This window comes from Dioscorea cayenensis, chromosome 10 (genome assembly GCF_009730915.1).
Source record: "Dioscorea cayenensis subsp. rotundata cultivar TDr96_F1 chromosome 10, TDr96_F1_v2_PseudoChromosome.rev07_lg8_w22 25.fasta, whole genome shotgun sequence".
Taxonomy (NCBI): Eukaryota; Viridiplantae; Streptophyta; class Magnoliopsida; order Dioscoreales; family Dioscoreaceae; genus Dioscorea; species Dioscorea cayenensis.
The window spans coordinates 13,417,343-13,423,268 of NC_052480.1; the positions used below are offsets into that span (position 1 = coordinate 13,417,343).

General features: G+C 29.5%; 1 pseudogene; it reads left to right on the forward strand.

Annotated features, from left to right (window-relative positions):
• Positions 1-5,303: 5,303 nt before the first annotated feature.
• On the forward strand, positions 5,304-5,926 carry LOC120270307 (annotated as a pseudogene).

Genomic DNA, 5,926 nt, shown 5'->3' on the forward strand with positions numbered 1-5,926 from the left:
ATAGAAAAGGTAGAAGCACAAGTGATAAATCCTAGAATTCTAGAAAAAGAAAAGCAAAGAGTCCCTTAGAAAGTTTTGTCACCCCAAAGCCAACTCCATTGTCTCAACCAAGAAAACAAGCAAGCAATATGTAGAGAAAACATGGCATTTGCTATGAGTTTCTTTTACACGTGTATACCTTTTAATGCTATGTGGCCTTCTTATTTACAACTTCTGTTGGATGTTATTGGAGTATTAGTACTAAATAAATTAAAAGGCTACTTCCAATAATGATATGCTGATCAATTTATTGTAGGAGTAAAGGCAAGAATATCAGTTACTTATTGATAGTTATAGAAGTTAGTGGCTAAGTATAGAATGATACTCAATTATGGGCTAGATTGGCAAGTGATAAAGAATCTTGATTAAGTTTTTGGTGTGCTATCTTGCGAGATATCATTTGTGAAATTTTTTGATACCTGAGATATTTCTAAAGATGTCATTAATTTGCATAATTTGTTCATACAGATTATTGACTAGGTTAAACTGACTAACTTGGTTCATTTAGTGATCGATAATGCAAGCAACTATGTTACAGCTGGAAGATTGATACATAAAAAGTATGACTATATGTGTTAGTTTCCTTATATTGTACACTCCTTGAATTTGATTTTAAAGGATATTAGGAAAAGGATCATGTAGCTAAGCTTCTATCATGTGCTTCTAAGATAATTTTTTTTTTGGTCTAGAATCATATATACTTGCTAACTTGGTTAAGAAAATGATCTGGTTAGAAAAAGATTGTGTCTAGGAGTGACCCGTTTTGCAACTATGCTCATTGTTTTAAAAACGTATCTATGGTCACAAGCATCACTTGCAAACATTAGTGACAAATAAGTATTATATAAGTAATTAGTTATCTAAAAGTGCAATTGGCAAAATTTACTTTACTTCTGTGTCTTGGGGCAATGAATGCGACTTCGATCATTAGGCTCTTAAGGCAGTAAATCCTAATACAACCTTCATTTTACTTATATTTATGAAGGCATGATCAAGATTTGCAAAGAATGATGCTTATCTTCAAGAACAAGTATATAAGATATGGTTTCAACATCAAGGTCATTAGTGAGAGATGTGATAGATATTTACATCGACATCTCCATACAGTTATTTATTGTTTGAATTCTGCTGTTCTTCATGATAAAGAAGCATTTATTGAGACTCTAGAAGTAATGCAAGGATTATTAGACCTAGTTGAAAAAAAAATTAGCATGTATATTGGAAGTGAAAAGCAATAATGAAGATTAGATTGCATTAGGATTAGTTAGGAAGTTTTAGTCACGACTTTGCTCTTTCTTCTACTAATAAAATGCAACTCAGTGACTAATAACTAATATATTTTATATTCCACTTTTGCTTTCTACTAATAATGTGTAACTCTAGGTTTCTAGCCATTTATTATATGAATTTATTTTAAATAAATGTTAGAGGTTATTTGGGCATAGTGCTCTTTTTCTAAAAAAAAAAATTTCTATTTGATTCCTTAGTTAAGTAACTTTTTTCTTCAGGATTTGAGTAGTATCAAAGTGCTTTTGAGCACATCCCACCAATGGAAGAAATAGACACAAACATCAAAGACTTGGCGACCTTGTGAGTGTAAAGTTTCATTTTCATTTGAAATGCAAGTATTAAATGAATCTCTTAAAGAAAAAAAAAGAAGTTATGATCTAGTTGAATATGATTGCATTTATAAAATTGGCTTTTGGATTATCATAGAAGAAGAAATGGAATTGGAACATAGAGTTATGAAAGAAGAAGTATGTGGAGAAGATACCATTCAAACTATTGTTCAAGGTTAATGATAAGAATCTAATTTAATTACATAAATTTTATTTTGATAAAATACTTTTTTTTTAATATTATTAAGCTTTATGCTTTCATTAGATGATGTGGAAATAAATGAAAAAGGGATGGATTAAGAATTACTTGATGGTGTAAGCTATGATAATGATTTTAATTAATAAGAAGCATTGGTAAAAGAGCTGATAATGAGGATGTTGGCCACAACATTAACCAAGATTTATGGATTTAAATAGGAATCCTTATGGTGAGGGATTTCTATTATCTTATGTGAATTTGATTTTAATATTAAAAGAATTTTTTATGAGGTTTCTTTTACTTGTATTTCATATAGATTTAGTTTAGATATTATAAGATTTTGTATTTTAAATATGAGATAAAATTCAGTTTGATTTAATTTGACCCTGGTCAAACATCTTGATTGACGCTTGACTTGGGCCTTCCCTAATTCAAAAGTCGAAGCCATTTCTAAAAGTTCAGTATTATGTTAGCCCTTATTTATCAGTTGGATCCAATAAAATTAAGTTTTTGTCAAAATTATCAACATATTATGAAAAGAATGAGAAAGAAAATTTATTCTCAGACTTTTAACAAAAAAAAAATATTATAAATAAAATTATATATTCTCACAATTTCGTTCCTAATCAATCATGAAGGACTTCTTATACTATCAATTCTAAGTGAGCTATTAATATTATTAGACAAATAGTCATTGATAATACATAATTGATTGAGTAATTAAGCAGAGAAAAATCATATATTTAACAATATACTTTTGTGGAATAAATTTAATATCAAAATTTGAATTCATTGACACCCTAATGTTTCTAAAAGACTGATTGACTTAAAGAAACTATATCTCATTTAACATACATATTGTTAGTACATCACAAAAGGCTATCTAAACTAGATCTAAACTTAGACGATTTAGTTTGGCATATCTCAATCCTGCTTATTTCATCACCTCAACCAAAGCATAGAGAGAGATCATTTAATCAATGGAGTCAAATTCTCCCAATAAAATAAAATAAAAATAATAAAATATGAATTATTTACACATAAATCAATGAACATAATAATTTACTGCTTTGATATGCTTCCTATGCATACATTCAAATTCATACCATAGAACCAAAAGTGGTTAATTAGATTAATGAGATATTCAATTTAAAGTTTCTCCTTAGGGCTCGTTTTGTGAATAGGATAAGGACAATAGGATATGATAAACTATCATATCCTCCTATTATCTTATGTTTTGTGAGATAATAGGATATGACCCACTTTATCCAACCGACAACATGATAACTAATCCTATGGATGGCTTCAGGATAGAAACAAATAGGTTATGATAAAACAATAATTATACTTTTTTAATCTTTTAGTTGGTTCTCTCCTTATCTAGGGTTTTATTGTATCCCTTCTTTTGATCGTCGAACACAAGGCTTGGGACGAGAAGCTTGTCAACAACTAGATAGGACATAAATTTGACTATTATAAGCAAGGTTTCTTGTATTTGAAATGGTTGTAGGGTTCTTCGTCTAACTCCTAGATATATATTTTTTTTATTAAATTTTATCTTTAGTTTCTCTAGTCGGATGTTTTTTAATTGATTTTGATGTGAAAGATGCTCAAATTTATTTATTTGTTGCATGTATGGGTTCTAAGTTATTTTTTCTTGAATTATTTATAGCTTATATATTTTTTAATAATTTAATAAAAATTATAATAAATATTCCGATAAGTAAATCATAAGTAAAAGTAAAAAAAAAAAAGTCAATTTAAATATATATATATATATATATTATAAAGGTAATTCTATCTATTTACATATAATTCATATCAAATCCTATCATTATCTAGTGCACTTCAAACGTAAAATAGGATAACCAAATGCTATCCGATGGCTTATCTGTTGCACATCAAATACAGGATAAAATATGAGTTTATCATACCCATATCTTTTTCTACCCTTTTCCAGTCCTCAAATCCTATCCATTCTTATCTTATACTGTTAACTAAACGGACAAGGACATACTAATAAGGACTTTTATAAGCACTTAATAAACTCTTAAATTCTGATACTTGGTTCAAATCAAAATATTAATATATATCCTATTTGAATTGTTTGATTGCCAATAATCTAACACAGTAAATAACAAAATTAAGGAAATACCTTATATATAATTATTTATATAATTTAGTAATTAAAAGCTAGCATTAAAAGTGAAAAATAATTTACTAATGTATGAAGATGAAAGAAATGCCAATAAAAGTTTAAGGTGATTTTTCATAACACTATGGTTTGTCTTAATTTCTAATTTAAGATAAATTTTCAAATGCTTGTACTTGTCATCCTTGCAAAAATAATTTTTGATGTTTGAAATTGGATTAAAATTATTATTTTAATTGTATTCTATATATTAAATATATTTATAATATCTATTATTACATATTAAATATAAAATATGAGAATACCTCTCTTTTTTTTCTTATTGACAAAATGTACAAGTCATGTCAAGGATGCATGTGCAGTTAATACTTCAACACTTGTTCTCTCACACTATATGAGTTAAGATTGGAGCCCTTCTTCTTAGTAAGAACATGAGAACCCTATATAAGAACCCGGTGGCAATAGACCAAGAGGTCATTGTCTTTGAATACATTTTATGTTAAATAAAAAAACATTGTGACTTTTCCATGAAAACCAAATGTATATTCTTTTATGTTTAATGAGTACATCAGTGATATAGTATTTAACTATATACATTATGTTTAGGTAAAAATCTTTTTTTGGTAGGATTATGTTATGACTCATCAGGATATGTATCTTGTAAGGAGATTGCAAAAGCTAATCCTAAGGCAAAGAGATACAAAAGATATGAGGTGCTTGGAGGAGGAGGGGAGATTTGGGAAATAGTTTGGCCTAGCTGTCGAGATAGGAGTGGAGTAGTCTGAGGGAAGCGCTAAAGCATTGTTGGGTTGTGTTCATCTTTCTAAAGAATTGTAAACTTTTTTTCAATGTTTGTTTTGATCTATCTGGTAGTAGAGATTATCTTTGTTATTCATTTTTATGTGGATAACCAGCTGAACTACTAATTGAATCATTGTTCTTACATTAGATCCATTGAGTAATAACAGCTTAGTTGAATTTGTTAAGCTTATTCCTATGATATATACATAGTGGAAATTTAGATCTATTACATTGGTGCATGCTTTCAATGACTCATTGTGGCTATGGTTGAATTCATTAGATTGCAAGATCTCCAAGCTAAGATAAACACAATCTTTGTAAGGTTGGATCAAAGAGAAGAAAGACTCATTACATTGGAACAATCCTTAATTACCATTTCAAAATTCTTTGAAGCTCAAGGCTCTGCTAGTAATTTGTTTGAATTATAGGTTGTTGGCATTGCTCTTGAGTTGTTTGGTGAAATGCCTAAGAGTGATTTGGTATCTAGGAAGCCATGAACTATGGTGTTGATTATGTTGTGGAGTCCACTGGTGTTTTCACAGACAAAGACAAGGCTACAACACTTTAGAAGGGTGGTGCCATGGAGGTTATTATCTCTACACCCATTGAGGATGCTCAACTATTTGTGATTCGTGTGAATGAGCATGAGTACAAGGCAAAGATCAATATTGTGTCAAATTCTAGCTGTACCACTAACTGCCATGTGCCTTTGGTAAAGACTATTCATGGTAGATTTGGCATTATTAAGTGTTTGATGACCACCGTACACTCACACTCACTTACTACCTCACAAAAACCTGTTAATGGACCATCTACCAAGGACTAGAGAGGTGAAAGAGCTATTAGTTTGAACTTCATCGCTAGCAGTATAGGTGCTACAAAGGCTGTTGGTAAGGTGCTTCTGGCCTTGAATAGAACATTGACTGGAATGGCATTCCAAGTTCCAACTGTAGATGTATCCGTTTTAGATCTCATCATAAAACTTGATAAGACAGCTATATATAATGAATCAAGGTTGCAATCAAGGAAGAATCTGAGTTAAAAATTAAAGTTATATATGGCTATGTTGATTAATACATGGTCTCTATTGATTTCGTCGGTGATACAAGAGAATAA